Source organism: Zingiber officinale, chromosome 9A, assembly GCF_018446385.1.
Source record: "Zingiber officinale cultivar Zhangliang chromosome 9A, Zo_v1.1, whole genome shotgun sequence".
NCBI classification, from domain to species: Eukaryota; Viridiplantae; Streptophyta; class Magnoliopsida; order Zingiberales; family Zingiberaceae; genus Zingiber; species Zingiber officinale.
The window spans coordinates 97,986,514-98,004,885 of record NC_056002.1 but is presented as its reverse complement, the minus strand read 5'-3'; the positions used below and the strand labels follow the sequence as shown (position 1 = coordinate 98,004,885).

At 36.2% G+C, this 18,372-nt stretch overlaps 1 pseudogene; it reads left to right on the top strand.

Annotated features, from left to right (window-relative positions):
* Nucleotides 1–3,135: 3,135 nt before the first annotated feature.
* Nucleotides 3,136–11,562, top strand: LOC122019361 (annotated as a pseudogene).
* Nucleotides 11,563–18,372: the final 6,810 nt, after the last annotated feature.

The following is an 18,372-nucleotide window of genomic DNA, read 5'->3' as shown; positions in this document are numbered from 1 at the left end:
TCTAGTGCATCTCGATCCAACACTTTATGCTCACTTCCCACAAATGTGAAGCCTTCAGGCTAAGACATGTAAATCTCTTCCTTAATATCACCATTAAGAAATGTCGTCTTCACATCCATCTGCCATATCTCATAGTCATACCATGCAGCTATGGCAAGCAATATCTGAATGGACTTAAGCTTTGCGACTGGTGAAAAAGTTTCATCATAGTCAATTCCTTGTCTTTGATTATATTCTTTTGCCACCAATCTAGCTTTGAAGGTCAATACCTTTCATCAACTCCAAGTTTCCCCTTGTAAATCCATTTGCATCCTATGGGAACAATTCTTTCAGGTGGATCCACTATTGACCAAACTTGGTTTGAGTATATAGAGTCCATTTCGGATTTCATGGTTTCTAGTCATTGCATTGAGTCGATATCAGATATCACTTCCTTAAAAGATCTAGGATCACATCCATGATTAAGATCATCCTGATTTCCTTCAAGGAATATACCATACCTCACAAGTAGTCTTGAGATCCTATTTGATCTCCTTAAAGTGTGTACTTGTTCTACTGGTTGTTGGGGTGTGGGCTCTATTATATTAGTTGTGGAATCATCTCGAACCTCTTCGAGTTCTATCATCCCACCCTTTGTATTTAATAGAAACTCCTTTTCTATGAAGGTGGCATTTCTTGAAACAAAGACTTCTATTTTCTTGGGACTATAGAATAATATCCAACAGAGTTCTTTGGATATCCCACAAAATAACACAAAGTGGATCTACTATCCAGTTTGTCTCCCACTGCCTGCTTCACATAAGCAGGGCATCCTCATATTTTCAAGTATGAATACTTGGGGTGGGGGGGGGGGGGGGGGGGTCCCATCCATATTTCATATGGTATCTTTTCTACTGCTTTTGTATAAACTTTATTCAACAACATTGCAGTAGTTTCGAGCGCATAACCCAAAAATGATGGCGGTAAATTAGTGAATCCCATCATAGATCGAACCATGTCCATTAGTGTTCGATTACGATATTCCGCTACACCATTAAGCTGTGGTGTTTCAGGAGGAGTCCACTATGAGAGAATCTCATTCTCTTTTAGATAGTCTTTAAACTCAGTACTCAAGTATTCTCCACCTCAATCTGATCAAAGCTTCTTAATACTTTTTCCTAGTTGTTTTTCTACTCCATTTCTGAACTCTTTGAACTTTTTAAAAGATTCAGACTTATATTTCATCAATATATGTACCCATATCGTGAATAGTTATCGGTAAAAGTAATGAAGTAGTATTGGCCATATTTCATACTAACACTTAATGGACCACACACATCAGTATGGATCAAATCCAACATATCATGCACACGTTCTACTTGACCTTTAAAAGGTGTCTTAGTTATTTTCCCTTTCAGACAGGATTCACAAGTTGGTAGGGAATTTATGTCTGACGAATCAAACAATCCTTCACTTACTAACTTAGTCATCCTTCTTTGAGAAATATGACCTAGTCAAGCGTGCCATATGTGTGCTTGATTTGTACTATCTTCTTTTCTTTTCTTTGTTGTTGATTGCACTTGTATATTGTTTACTGGAATATCTTTCAATTTTAAGTTATAGAGATATTTTTCTAATTCACCAGTCCCAATCAAACATTCATCCTTGTAAATATTGCAAATACCTTTTGCAAATAGACAAGAATAACTACATCTATCAAGCGTAGAAATAGAAACAATGTTTTTAACTAAGTCTAGAACAAATAAAACATCTCTTAAATACAACATAAAATCATTGCTCAAGATCAAAGTAATGTCTCCTATAGCTTTCATAGCAACTCTTGTTTCGTTCCCAAGTCTCGAGAAGGTCTCACCCTCTCTGAATCTTTTACTTCTTGTCATCATCTACAAATCATTGCAAAGATGAGAACCACAGCCAATATCCAATAATCAAGAAGTAGAGTTAATAGAGACATTAACTTCTATATAGAGCATACCTATGCCAGAACACTTCTAAGCAAGATACTCCTTACAATTATGCCTCCAATATCTAGGCTTGTTGCAGTGGAAACAAACATGTTCTGACTGATTAGGCTTTGTGGGCCTTGGCTTCTTATTAGGCTTAATCTTCTTCATAAGGGTAGAACACTTCTTTCCCTTTTTCTTGGGTCCTTTCTTGGATCCAGAAGATGAACCCACAAGGAAAACAGATTTTTCCTTTTTCATAATTTGTAAGCATATTGACTAGCTCTTCAAGGGTAGTGTCTAGCTTATTCATATTAAAGTTAATCACAAAATTGTCAAATGAGGAGGGGAAAGACAATAATATGATGTCCGTCGATAACTCGTGTGGAAAACTAAGTCAAGGTTCACCAACTTTTTAATAAGCCCAATCATCTTAACTCCAAGCTCATGGATCGAAGCCCCATCTCGCATACAAGCCATCATGAGCTCCTTGACAGTCGCGTGCCTGACTGAACCAGTCTGTGCACCATACAACTCTTGTAGGTGTATGTGAATATCTTTAGCATCCACAGTCTCCTTAAACCGTCTTTGCAGTTCATTTGACATTGAAGCCAACATATAACATCTTGCCTGAAGATTATGGTCCGACCATTTTTCAAGCTTTTCCAACTCATCAGGGGTGGCATTAATAGGAGCCTCTTTTGGAAGTGCCTTATCTAATGTATATGCAATCTTTTCAGATGCTAGAACAATCTTTAAATTTCTTAGCTAGTCAAAATAGTTATGTCTAGTTAATTTATTTTGATCAAGTATCATAGATAGTGGATTCCGAGATGCCATATCAAAAATATACTGAAATAAAATAGATAATTAATATTACTGATTATTTTAAATAATTCATAAGACAAAATATGTGGTCTTTTATATTTTGAATTACCTCCAACTATTTTTGACATTTCCATCACCCTCTAATGGAAACAAGAAGTTATATTTCCTTAGTGAGTACATAGAGCCCAATTAGCTAATTGTGATCCCTGAATGATATCAACCGATCATAATTCCCAAAGGGTAGAACTCAATTACAACATATGCAACCTCTATGTAATTCACCTTATGTTTGATAAGGGCCCAATAATATGACACCGATTATCTTTGCGTGTCAAGCCTACCCATCATTGTTAGATTGTAATGGATGGTCGCCAAGCGTTCCCTTAATGATATGAGCCGAAGTTATGGGAGTTCCACCCAATCCACATCATTTATGTCCGTGGAAGACACAACTTTCCAGCGTTCAGGCCTCCCCAATAATATGAGCCAGACACTGACCGCGGGTAACTTTCATCATGCAACCACCGTTGATAGAAAGCAGTGAAAAATATACTCTTTTATTTTTCCCTTTATGGTTTGATATAAATTTTGAATCGTATTCAAAATGAGGGATTTCAATTTAAATATTTATATCATCACTCAGAAGATATAATATATTTTATGTATGTTTGCCAGATTCAAGCAACTATATTATGAAATAACATACATACATATATCTAATACTATATATCAAATATATCATATTTTAAGGATAAGTAATCAGTGAGACCCATTTGATCATCTTTCTTGCATCGTATGCATAATATCAAATATTTTATATCAATTAATTAACAATTAATTAATTGATCAACTTATGCTTCTTATTAATTATTTCAATTTGACCACAAGAATATCAACTAAATTGATAAATCAATTTATCTATAATCAATTTTGGTAAACCAATTATTATAGGTAAAATCATGTTTCATATAATATGCCACCAAATATTTTACGTGGTCAAACTAATTAACACGAACATATTTACTTTTGTTTTAAAGTCCATACGATAAACAGTGATAACCTAGCTCTGATACCACTGTTGGAATCGAATTCGAAATTCGGTGATTGTGTTTCTACACTCCTATGCACAACGGAAATTTAAAATTTTATTTATGATTTAACAATTAAATTAAAGGAGTATTCGTATGATTTTTAAACCAAATATAAACATGATCTTTATCTTAATATGCATAACAATCTAACCGTATAAGTAAGATCCTAAAAACATAACAAAGATACACTATCATGTAATTGATTCATATAATACTAATTTAATCATTTTATTTATACATGCTAAATTATCTAAAATAAACATATTAGATCATTTAAGCATAACATAAATAAAACTATTAACATGCATTAACATACATATGAATCATAGTACAAGTATAAATATACCTTCTAAATAGCCTGTGTTTTGGTATGACTCAAACTATTCGGGTTGTAGTGAAATAGCTTCTCATTGTTGTCATGAGCTCGTACTTCCTTCGTCTAATTCGGTCCACGATCGGAGTCCTCTTTCCAACACTTGATCGCACTAGAGATCAAGTGTCATTTTTCGTCGCGACGATCAAAACGACTTCCTTGAAGATGAGGAAGGGATTGCCCACTTATCCTTCACAAAGGGTTATCTAATAGCTCTCAACAAAGAGCTACGGCTTATAAAGTTTTGCAAGAAGGTGGGCACCGGCAATGTTTCTCGAAGAGGAGAAGTAATAAACAAGGAGACTGAACTTTTCGATGGAAGAGAGTGAAGAAGATCTCTATCTTCTTCTCTGGAAGTGGCTGCTGAAAACTCTCAAGGAGAATATAGGATATGACTTCCAAAACTCCAAGGAGAAAGAAGAAAAATTCTGTCCGAATTTTTCAAGAATAAGCTCTCTACCGAAGACACTCCACAGAAGAAGCAACCTCTTCTCACTTTTTCAAAATTGTTGCTGCCGTATTCATTTGAGACCCACCACCTAACTCTCAAGTGAAAATGTCAACAAGAGAAGGAAGAAAAAAAATGTGGAGGGAGAGGAGAAAATGGAAAACGTGGATGAGTGGAGGAGTGGAGAAAGTGGAGGAAAATGGAGGATAAGTAAAAGAAAAATTAATTTCTTTTATTTTCTTTTCATTCCTTGGTCTCATCACATTGAAATGAAAAACTATTTTTTTTTTATTTCATGATGCAATATTTAATTTATTGCATTTTCTTTTAGGCTTAAACTTTTAAAGCCCAATAATTCTTCCATCTTTACCTATTGGATTTTTAAAACTTTTCAAGAACCCAATAATATAAGTTCATTGTAATCATATCAACGATCCAATATCGTTGACACAGCAAATGCATTTGCTCACTATTACAATAATATAAATCTAATTTATAGAGTTTATGTGGAACTCTTCCACTCTCCTTGTTTTCTATTGATTGAAACTCAATCTAACATTTGATCATATCAAACTTTATTTGTCAATACACTGTTTGATCACATTAAACTTTATTCGCCAAATTCAACTACTTGACTTTGACTTTCTCAATGGGAAATAGAGAAACCAATACTTGTGTGACCCTCAATGGTTCAGGGATACAGCTAGCGGTGGGTTCACAACTCTTTGTGATTCAGAACTATACTTGTCTTTTATTCGAGCATACCCTTAATATCCCCATCCTATGATTAACTCCTTAATTATAGGATGTTAGAACTAATTCTGATTAACACCCAACGAATCATGGTAAGAGCATCTAGCAGCACCGCTGATGGAATAAATGAAAGAGAACAAGTTGTGCAACAAGCTAGTGATATGGGTCATGCTCAATCCACTCCAGATATTAATGATGATCCATTATGCATTAATGGAGGACCAATTACAAGGGCTAGGGCTAAAAAGATGAAGGAAGCACTTAATGTGCTAATTGAAGATGTGAAGGCCAAAGCTACTATTGAAGAAGGTTTGACCAAGAGCAAGTCATCCGGCTTAGTCAACCTAATTCGAGCCTTAGATGAGCTAAATTAATATTTAAGTCTCATATCTATGTAGTATGGATATGTTGGCTCAATTTGGACTCATTTTTACCTTTATTTGGGTTGTAATAATGCCATATGCTTAAAATGGCTAAGTAGTCTATATGGGCCTTTACTAAATGGGCTTTCTTTTGGCCTTTTAGGATTTTTTGGTCACCTTATAACTATAAATAAAGGGGGTGACGGCCACACATGTATCTTTGATATATTTTTCAATCTAAAATACGGTGAGGCTCTCGCTTGTTGGTTCTTCATTAAACTTGAACTTATCAAGGCATCTCCTTGTGACGTTCGAAGACTTATCAACCTCAATCCCAAGGTTGTGGCGTCTTCCATCTTCTATACCAAGGTTCGTGCTTTTCTAAGCATTGGGTCGAGGTTTCTTTTCATCCATCTTATCGACTTAGACCTTCTTTCTGTTTTCAATTCGTTGTGGGTTCTTGAGATATCTCTCTCGTTGGGTTCACATCATTTGGTATCAGAGCCAAGTTTTTCTAAATCGATTTTGTTATCCTTTTCTCTTTGTGCTTGAAACTTTGTCAATTTGTTCAAAATTATCTGCTTATCATTATCATCTCAATCCTAGTGAGTTTTATTCGTCTTGGTGCTAGCAAATTATTTTCGGTAAAAAAAAAAGAGTTGACATTTAGAAAAAAAATTGTAAAAAAAAACGCCGAAATTCAAAAAAAATAATATTTTTCGACAAAAAAAAAAAATCGAAAAAATCGGAAAAAAAATAAAAAAAAAGTTGAGTGTAGGGAATTGTTATTTCTATACTAGTACTTTCCAATTCTGCATTTCTTTTAAAGTTTTGCCTATTATATTTACACTTTCCAATTCCGCATTTTTCTTTAATAATTTGCCTAGTATATTTGTACCTTCCAATTCCGCAATTTCTTTAAAGTTTTGCCTAATATACTTGCACTTTCCTATTCCGCATTTCCTTTAATGTTTTGCCTAATATACTTGCACTTTCCTATTCCGCATTTCTTTTAAAGTTTTGCCTAGATTTAATTCTACACCTGCCTAAATTAAGTTCTGGCAAGATCCTTTTCAGTTCTTATTTCAAATATCTTTATCTCTTAGTCCCGCATTCGCATAAGTTTTGCCTAGATTCAATTCTAGCAAATTTCCTTTCTGAACTTAATTTAATTTTTCAATTCTGCAATTTGCATTCTTCTATCATTTCCTTTCTTTTATCCTATACCTTTGGGATTTTCAATCAGTCAACGATCGTTTACAAGGAATTGCCACAATTCTAAGTTCCTTAAAGAGCTAACATTAGCGAGTTGAGTGATTGAGTGACAACATATTGCATTAATGGCGACAAGTGGAGAAGAAGCAAGACCTAGAGAAACACTTGAACAACGTGCCTTGAGACAACACTTGGAACGCATGGAAATCAGATTCAATCAAATCCTCGACAGATTGGAGAGACAAGATGCTGTAATTACTAAATTGCAAAATAGCCAAGCTGGTAGAGTTCCCACACGAATTTCAAGGCAATATAACCGTGAAGACAACAATGATGATGATGATGGTATTTCTGAGGACATTGATGATAAAGTTTCTAGTGGCAGATCTGGTGGCATCAGAATTGGTGGTAGAAGGGGAAGGATGACTGATTATGTTGATAGAAACTTGGGAAATATCAAATTGAAGATTCCTTCTTTTCAAGGCAAAAGTGATCCAGACGCATATTTGGAGTGGGAAAAGAAAGTGGAATTAGTATTTGATTGTCACAACTACTCTGAAGAGAAAAAGGTAAAACTTGCTGTTGTCGAATTTATTGATTATGCTATTATTTGGTGGGATCAAGTTATTCTAAGCAGGAGAAGAAACAACGAGAGACCTGTTGGCACTTGGGAAGAGATGAAATCAATTATGAGGAAGAGGTTCATTCCATCACATTACTATCGAGATTTGTACCAACGACTACAAAGTCTAACCCAAGGATCCAAGACCGTGGAGGAATACCACAAAGAGATGGAGATTGCCATGATTCGAGCCAATGTGGAGGAGGACCGAGAAGCAACCATGGCAAGATTTTTACAAGGTTTGAATTCAGAAATTGCAAATATAGTAGAGTTGCAACATTATGTGGAGCTTGAAGATATGGTGCATATGTCCATGAAAGTTGAAAGGCAACTCAAAAGGAAGGGTTCAATCAAACATGGTCAAAGTTCTAATTCATCCACTTAGAAATCTAGTTGGAACAAAAGAGATGATAAAGTTGCATCAAAGAGTAAGACCGAGTTTTTGAAGAATAAAGATGCTAATTCTCCATTGGTTAAAGGTAAAGAACCTATCCAATCTTCAAGAAATAGAGATATTAAATGCTTTAAGTGTTTGGGAAGAGGACATATCGCTTCACAATGTCCAAACAAAAGAAGTATGCTTTTGAAAGAAAATGGTGATATTGAAACTGAGAGTGAGTCTGAAGATGATAATGCCTTGCCACCATTGATGGAAAGTGATGTAGAAGAGTATGTCGTTGAAGGTGAAGCCCTTGTCACTAGGCATGCTCTAAATGTGCAAGTGAAGGAAAAAGATAAAGAACAATGAGACAACATATTTCATACCCGTTGTCACATCAAAGACAAGGTATGTAGTATGATTATAGATGGAGGAAGTTGCACTAATGTTGCTAGTACTATCTTGGTTGAGAAATTATGCTTACCTACCACTAAACATCCTAGACCTTATAAACTACAATGGTTGAATGATTGCGGGGAGGTTAAGGTCACTAAGCAAGTATTGGTTTCATTATCCATTGGTAGGTATCATGATGATGTTCTTTGTGATGTAGTACCAAAGCATGCAAGTCATTTGCTTTTAGGTAGACCATGGAAATTTGATAGGAGGGTCATACACGATGGGTTCACAAATAAATATTCTTTTAAGATGCATGGTAAACTTGTAACTCTTGTACCATTAACTCCTAAGCAAGTATATGAAGATCAATTGAGGATAAAAAATGAGAGTGAAAAAAGAAAAGATTGTGAGAGAAAAAAAAATGGAAAAGAAAAGGAGTGTGAGAAAAGAAAAAGTGAGGATGAGAGGAATGAAAAAGAAACAAAAAATCTAGAGAGTAAAAAAGGGAGCTTTTATGCAAAAGAAAGAGAGGTTAAGAGAGCTTTTTATTCTCAACAGCCGATGATTATACTTTTGTATAAGGAGGCTTATTTCAACACTAACAATCTTAACCCTTCTTTGCCTAGTGTTGTTAAATATCTTTTGTAGGAATTTGATGATGTCTTTCCTGAAGAAGTTCCTGATGGTTTGCCACCACTTAGGGGAATAGAGCACCAAATTGACTTCATCCCAGGAGCAGCTATCCCTAATCGACCAGCCTATAGGAGCAATCCTATGGAGATGAAGGAGCTTCAAAAGCAATTTGAAGAATTGATGAGAAAAGGGTACGTCCGAGAAAGTTTGAGTCCTTGTTCAGTTCCTGTTTTGCTTGTGCCTAAGAAGGATGGAACATGGAGAATGTGCGTTGATTGTAGGGCTATCAACAAAATTACGGTAAAGTATCGTCATCCTATTCCTAGATTAGATGATATGCTAGATGAACTACATGGTTCTTGCATTTTCTCTAAAATTGATTTGAAGTCTGGCTATCATCAAATTCGCATGCGTGAGGGAGATGAATGGAAAACTACTTTTAAGACTAGGTACGGTTTGTATGAATGGTTAGTCATGCCATTTGGCCTAACTAACGCACCTAGTACTTTCATGAGATTAATGAACCATATTTTACGTGCTTATATTGGGAACTTTGTTGTAGTATATTTTGATGACATTTTGATTTATAGTAAAAATTTAGATGAACATCTTAATCATTTACAAAAAGTTCTACTTGTTTTGAGAAATGAAAAATTGTATGCTAACCTTCAAAAATGTTCTTTTTGCACTAATCAGATAGAGTTTCTTGGTTATATTGTTAGTGCTAAAGGAATAGCGGTTGATGAAGAAAAGGTTAAGGCAATACGTGAATGGCCAACACCAAAAACGATAACTGAGGTACGTAGCTTTCATGGGTTGGCAAGTTTCTACAGAAGGTTTGTTAAAAATTTTAGTTCTATAGCTGCACCCTTGACTGAAGTTGTTAAAAAGAATGTTGGGTTTCGTTGGGATAGTGAACAAGTTTCAGCTTTCAACTTACTTAAGGAGAAGCTAAGTTCAGCACCATTACTTGCATTACCTAACTTTGCTAAAACTTTTGAAATTGAGTGTGATGCTTCAGGAATAGGTATTGGAGCTGTGCTAATACAAGAAGGTCGACCCCTTGCTTATTTTAGTGAGAAACTTAGCGGAACAGCTTTGAACTATCCAACTTATGACAAGGAGATGTATGCATTGGTGAGGGCTTTAGAGACTTGGCAGCATTACTTGTGGCCCAAAGAGTTTGTTATTCACACTGATCATGAATCGTTGAAGCATTTGAAGAGCCAAAGTAAGTTGAATAGACGTCATGCAAAATGGGTAGAATTCATTGAATCATTCCCTTATGTGATCAAGTATAAACAAGGTATGGAAAACATTGTTGCTGATGCTTTGTCTCGAAGGTATACCTTGATCTCTACTTTAAACACTAAATTGTTAGGATTTGAATACATTAAAGATTTATATTCTAATGATTCTGACTTTGGAAATGTGTTTGAAGTTTGTGAACATACTGCATTTGGGAAGTTTTATAGACATGGGGGGTTTCTTTTTAGAGTGAATAGGTTGTGTGTGCCTAATTGTTCATTAAGGGAATTATTAATCCAAGAATCTCATGGTGGGGGACTAATGGGACATTTTGGAGTTAAAAAAACTCTAGAAGTGTTGGTAGAGCATTTCTTTTGGCCACAAATGAAACGGGATGTAGTTAAATTTTGTGAGAAGTGTATTATATGTAGGCAAGCGAAATCTAGATCTTTACCTCATAGACTGTATACACCTTTACCAATTCCTAGTGAACCTTGGGTTGATATTTCCATGGATTTTGTTTTAGGACTACCAAGGTCTAAACGAGGTATGGATTCTATTTTTGTGGTTGTGGACAGATTTTCTAAAATGTCTCATTTTATTCCTTGTAGGAAACAGATGATGCTAACCATATTGCTGATCTATTTTTTAGGGAGATCGTGTGACTTCATGGAGTACCGAGGAGCATAGTTTCATATCGTGATGCAAAGTTTCTAAGCTACTTTTGGAAGACATTGTGAGAAAAGTTAGGAACAAAGCTTTTGTTTTCCACAACTTGTCATCCACAAACAGATGGACAAACTGAGGTAGTAAATCGAACTTTATCTACTTTGTTGAGAGCTATCATTCAAAAGAATTTAAAAGGTTGGGAAGATTGTTTACCACATGTTGAATTTGCTTATAATAGATCTATGCATTCTACTACTAATTTTTCTCCTTTTGAAGTGGTATATGGGTTCAAACCTTTAACTCCTTTAGATTTATCGCCTTTGCCTATCTCTGAGCGTGCCAGTTTAGATGGTACCAGAAAAGCTGAGTTTGTGAGGCAACTGCATGAGAAAGTTCGATTGCAAATTGAAAAGAGGACAGAACAATATGCTGCGCAAGCCAACAAGGGACGAAAGAAAGTGATCTTTGAACCCAGAGATTGGGCTTGGGTTCATATGAGGAAGGAAAGATTTCCAGCTAAACGTCGTACTAAGTTGCATCCACGAGGAGATGGTCCATTTCAAGTCAGTGCTCGAATCAATGATAATGCATACAAGCTTGACTTACCAGGTGAGTATAATGTGAGTGCTACATTTAATGTTTCTGATCTTTCTCCTTTTGATGTAGGTGATCAAGATTCGAGGACGAATCCTTTTGAGGAGAGGGGGAATGATGGAATAAATGAAAGAGAACAAGTTGTGCAACAAGCTAGTGATATGGGTCATGCTCAATCCACTCCAGATATTAATGATGATCCATTATGCATTAATGGAGGACCAATTACAAGGGCTAGGGCTAAAAAGATGAAGGAAGCACTTAATGTGCTAATTGAAGATGTGAAGGCCAAAGCTACTATTGAAGAAGGTTTGACCAAGAGCAAGTCATCCGGCTTAATCAACCTAATTCGAGCCTTAGATGAGCTAAATTAGTATTTAAGTCTCATATCTATGTAGTATGGATATGTTGGCTCAATTTGGACTCATTTTTACCTTTATTTGGGTTGTAATAATGCCATATGCTTAAAATGGCTAAGTAGTCTATATGAGCCTTTACTAAATGGGCTTTCTTTTGGCCTTTTAGGGTTTTTTGGTCACCTTATAGCTATAAATAAAGGGGGTGACGGCCACACATGTATCTTTGATATATTTTTCAATCTAAAATACGGTGAGGCTCTCGCTTGTTGGTTCTTCATTGAACTTGAACTTATCAAGGCATCTCCTTGTGATGTTCGAAGACTTATCAACCTCAATCCCAAGGTTGTGGCGTCTTCCATCTTCTATACCAAGGTTCGTGCTTTTCTAAGCATTGGGTCGAGGTTTCTTTTCATCCATCTTATCGACTTAGACCTTCCTTCTTTCTGTTTTCAATTCGTTGTGGGTTCTTGAGATATCTCTCTCGTTGGGTTCACATCAACCGCCCCATGATTCCCTAAGTATCACTAAATAGTACTTGCATGAACCAGTCGATTATGATTAACATACAGTCCTGCCCCTTCTCTCATATACTCCAGTCGAATCTACAACTATTGGTACATCGAGGATTGTATATTGATTTAACAACCATGTGATATATCTTATAGTGATATCGCATGTGTAATTAGGAAACTCCTTTCCTAAAGTACATCTTACAGCTCTGATCAGAGTCTTCATTCACTATAAAACAATATATTACATAGGATATCCACACCTATAGGTGTGCGGTGAATCCCCGACAACAATACACTGACTCCTATATATTTCGTTACTACACCCAATCTCACCACCTGATGACCCTATTAGAGTCGGTAAATGAGTCAAAGTGTAGCCCCAGCATATAGAGTCTCAGTATTGTCCCAGGTCATAAGGACTACTAGTGTACAACCACAACCAAAGACTTATCCACTCGATAAATGATAACCACTTGGAAAGACTATGTGAGGGATGTTCGATGAACTCATCATATGATCACCCATCTATATGTTTGAACATTTCTATGTCCTTACCAATAAAACATGGTACACTACTGTTGTATTTTTCGGGCCGCGAAAACCGCTTTTCGCGTCGCGGAAACCCCGAATCACCCATGCCACTGGATCTCGTGCGAAGGATAGATTTCAAAATACGAGTACGACTTTCAAACTATGATCTACAGTAGATCTACAAAGGAAAACCATTTTATACCTTTGATGCGCGCCCTTCGCAATCCCGCAAGTCCAAGGTACGCCGGATCTCGAAGTTGTCAACGTAGACAAGTCTCTAGTGATATCCACACAAACAAGAAGTGTTCTTTAACACTCAAGGATGGAGAAGAGAGCACCACAAGTGTGCTAGCACTTCTTGGGCTCTCGGGTAGGATTTGAAAGGGAGAAAGGAGAGAAAGTAAAAAGGAATCTCATATACTCCTCTAGGTACCCTCCTTTGTGACCTTCACTTCACCCTATTTTCTTGGAACTCAACTCACTCACCTTTTTCTCACTTGCATGAAGCCCACGGCAACCTTAGAGAAGAAGGAAGAAGAGAGAGCTAGAAGAGAGCCAAGGAGGAAGATGGAATGAATGCACATTAATCAAAAAATTCATTCCCTTTCCACCTCTTGAGTGGCCGGCCACATGAGTAACTCCCACTCATTTAATGTGGCCGGCCACATTAAATGGAATGGAGGCTTGTAACCTCCATGAGGTGGCACACTGATGTAGCTAAAATCTGTCACATCCGCTAATCAAATTGTACAAATGTATTTTCCACTGAACCCCTTAATTTTGCAATAATGTTGTAGTAACGAGCCCAGGATCGATCCGAGGAACCAACAGTATGATGTAATTTAGGATTGTCTTTTATTCCTATTTTTTGGGATTTTCGAAATAAAAATGGAGTTGGGGGTTTAAAAGCTTTAAATCTAAATCTAACAGAGGAAAAACGCAGCAATAAAGAGATTAATCTAAAGCAAGAGTAAAACCTAACTATGTGCCAATGAACAAATCATTACGCATTGTCACTCTACGTTGTGATAAATCCATTAACACACATCAAACTAAGATATAAAATAGATAAACATAATTAAATCTGATCTAAAGCAAGATGTAAACCCTAATTTGAAACCAACCACTTAACAATTAAACAAACTCCAAATAAGACTTAAACTAAACTTTGACAAGGTAATGAAATGCTAAATTACTTGCATAAAAACATAACAAACATAAAAATAAATCTGTATCAAACTACAAAACAGAAATAAAATGAAATTAACCCTAACCGATCCAACTCACAACCAATCCATACAAGTTCCACACTCTTGCCGTCACACAAGAGTGCCAAAGTCGAGACCACCCAACTCTGGACCTCAATGAAGAACCTCAATGGCATATCAGCTCAAGGAGTGCTCAACTACACCGACGGACCACCCCCGGCGAGCTAAGAACATCCCGGAACCCACTCAAGTGCCGAAAATGCTTGAAATTTGCAAATCTGAAACTCTGGATCGGAATGAGCATTGTGGATTGCGGATGGGTATCGGATGAAGCTCAGGAACGCCGGCGGACCACCTCCATGCGTCTCTGATGGGAATCGGAGTCACCGATTGGAAGACCACCTCCAAATCGGCGCTAGAACAGAGAAGAACAGAAATGCAAAATTCGCCGGAAGAAACACCCACCGGAGGCTCCAGATGATTGGGATGAGCTGCCGTAGATATTATCACCGAGGTAGAAGCTTGAGAAGATGATTGGAGAAGAAATCGGGGTCGGAATCCGGAGAAATGCCGCGGAGACGAAGCTGCTGTGCGTGGAGGATTCAACACTGGAAATTACTGTAGCTTCTGTGTTTGGAATCTGTTCCAGATCTGAACCGATGGCTGGGATCAATTTGGAGCTAAATCAACGGTGAAAAGTCATCCAAATTCCGATCCAAAGGTACTGATGTTGATCTAGGGTCTGGATCTACCCTCCCGTAGGTTGGATCGATCATATCATCACTGGATGGCCCAGATCGGCCCAGTCTTCATTGAACGTCCCAGATTAATTCGGCTTGATCAATGGATAGATGAACTCAGATCTGGATCAAAACTTCTGGATCTTCATCAATGGCTCAGATCTGCTCCCCATTAGGTTGGATCGACCATATCTTCAACAGATGGTTCAGATCTCTCCTATTCTTGATGAACGGCACATAATGCTTCAAAGTTTGATCTTCTCGTTTGAACTCCGATTCGAGCCCAATTTTGGTCCAAATAGATCCAAATCCAAGATCCTTTGATGCCTACAAAATAAGAATCAAATATTAGCATCAAATAACACAAAAAATATAATAATTTGCAATTAGGTCCAAAATAGATACAATGCACAAAATATGATGTAACCATAATTTAAACCTATAAAATCAACATCAAAACCATGCATAAATGAATCAAAATAATGCAGTAAAATCATGGTTATCAAATCCCCCACACTTAGTCTTGAACGTCGCGTGCAAGTAAAGAAAACTAAAGATCATCTCCACAGAAAATTCCCTAGCAATATCTAAAAATGGTAAAAAGAATTTAACTAAGACCATCTAAAGATCACAACAATCATGAATACAATCCAAACAATAATCAGTAGGTATGGTAGTTTCAATCCAACTGAAAAATTAAGCAAGTTGCATCTCACAAGGAATTTACCTATTCTAGCTCTCACGCTCAAGCATGTGTATAAGTGGAGCTCACTCAATGCAACTCACAACATTTCACTACCATAAGCTTTCTTATTTTCTAATTCTCCACCACTATAAACATAGCATACATGAATCAAAAGGAATTTATCATGAAGAATTGAAATGGAAGCAAAAAGAACAATTGAAATGGATGAAATAGTCAAAAGAAAAGAATTCAATGAAGAAAAATGAGAAGATGAGAGTATTGGAGGAATATACTTGATGAGTTGACCATTTTGATGTGAAAAGGGATGAATACCATTTGTTTTTATCAATTCAAAACACCAACCTAACCTCCCCTTCAATTTGATGGCTATCCAAAAATTTTGATACTCTTCTTTCACACTTGATACTCTTGATTTGCCCACAATTTGTTTCTGTTTTTCACCATTTTTCCACTTAAATTTCAGCATTTGAGAGCTCAAATAATCAATCAACTAACAAAGAACTCACTCCCCCACACTTAAACTTTGGCCGTCTCGGACAATAAAACATATCATGTATCCACAAACTTGATATAATGTCCCCACTGTTTCCTTGTCCTCATTCTGCAGATTTCTCCTTTCTTTCTGTTTTTCTACAGATTCTAAAATTCCATAGTAGAATGTGTTGTTATCAAAGATTGCAATAACATATAGTTGCAGCTTTTACATTCTAACTCCAACAAATTTAATCAGTTACAGCTTTTCAGACTTTGCTTGAGCATTTCACTGATCCAGAAACAATGTAACAACTTGACACAAGTTAGAGATAAGAGTTTATTTCTGCATTTCTGTATAATTACAGATTTAAATATCTAAATTCCGGGACCAAATTCAGCCCTGCAAGAGCACTGTTCAAAGACATTTTCAGCGTTCATACCTAAACACCAAACAAAATGTTCAATTGCACCATAAGATACACAAACATATTTCATTCCTGCAGCTGCATTTCACTAGTTAAAATAAGAAATGAAGTATCAGATTTCAGAACAGGAACTTTCAGCAAAAAAAATTGGCTCAACAACTAAGAACTATACTTTCAAAAATATATCATCTCAATGCTGAGATTTCAGATTGCAATTCCAGCCATTAGACCTTCAAAAATTTCAATTTCTTTCCATCAAAACTCTTAAGATCTTTACCAATTCATCATTCAAAACTTAACAAGTTTCAGCAACTCTAGTTTGTTACAATTTGTTTTTCAATTGGCACAATTCTGCACATAATTCTTCACAATTCTGCAACTCCAAAATTCTGCACTTTCAGATTTATACTTTTCAGTAATGGAAATGAATCTTGGTAGAAGCTATTAATGCCAACTTCCCATTTGTTTCTTCACTTTACAACACTTCTTATAAGCTTCTTCCTTCCTTGATATCATTTCTGAAATTTTGATACTCCATTCATTCCAAACATGCACAGCTCCAACTTTTCAGCATTGCATAATTCTGCCTTTCTCTTTCAGAATTCTGAATTCCGGGTTGGTAACTGGATATCCATATCTAATGTTACTACTTTCTCATTTCAAGCTTCAACAACTTATTCCCATAAAACTTTTTTCAATCATTAAGTCAAATGATAGCTTGATTGCCAATTGATGCTAGAAACAGTTACAGCAAATTCAGAATCCAACAATCTGATGCTGATACAATCCTGTCCAGCAGGTTTGTAAAGTATGGAAAGTAAATAAACAACAATTGCTGTAGGAAATACAAGAATTTCACTTCATTCCCAAAGGTTTCGAAGACTGATAATGAAAGAAATGCACAACTTGATACACATGCAAACTGAATTCTGTTTCCAGCATTTACCCCACTGTTTAAATTACCAAATGCTGCCCTTTTCTTCAACTTTTCAAAGTAAATGACACAATGCTCAAGTGCTTCATTGATGAAATGTTACCCACCAATTGAATTCCGAATCCTAGCCCATTTAAATTAAATTTCAATAGTTACAAAAGCTCACTTTTTTTTCTGCATTTCTGCTGTTCAGGTTGAGTTTCTGAATTTCTATCTCTGAAATTCTGCTATAAAGTTTATTGAGGTCATGGAAGCAAGAATACTATTTGTTCCAGCACAATAGCGAACTTTAACTTGAGTTTCACATTGGCTTAAAGGTTGCTCCTGATTTCCAGCACAACATTAATACCAAACTCAGCATTCCCTTGTTTCTGCAGCCTTCAATTCTCTGCAGATTTATATTTCTGCAACCTACTCTAAGCAAGTCTTTCATTGATATCAGCAAAATTCAGATGCAATCATATTCAATAGCATTCCTTCCCTTTTCTGCATTCTGTACAGTTCAAGTAATTCCACACCAAACATTCAATAGATAACGGACCAATTGTATTCTGCAGTAAACCAGTAGACCCTTGCACCTTGAACTCATATCTTTTCCTGCATCATTTGTCAATGAGGAATGAAGGTCTTCATTTGCATCATTTACTGATCAGAGGGTTACAAGAAGAGCTTGGCACACAATTGATACATAAGGAGCTTGGTACAAGCTGGCAATGAAAAACATTTTCCAGTCTTCTAGCTTATTAGAATCTGCAGCCTTTGAATTTAGTTCAGACTTTGAATTTCAATGTAACTTAAGCCCAATTCAGATTAGTACTGATCAACAGTAAGAATCTACATCTTGGTTCAGTTTTGAAGAAATTAATACATCACTTGCAAATTCCATTTCTCCAATTCTGCAATCTTCCCTAGCATTGGAAAGTTTT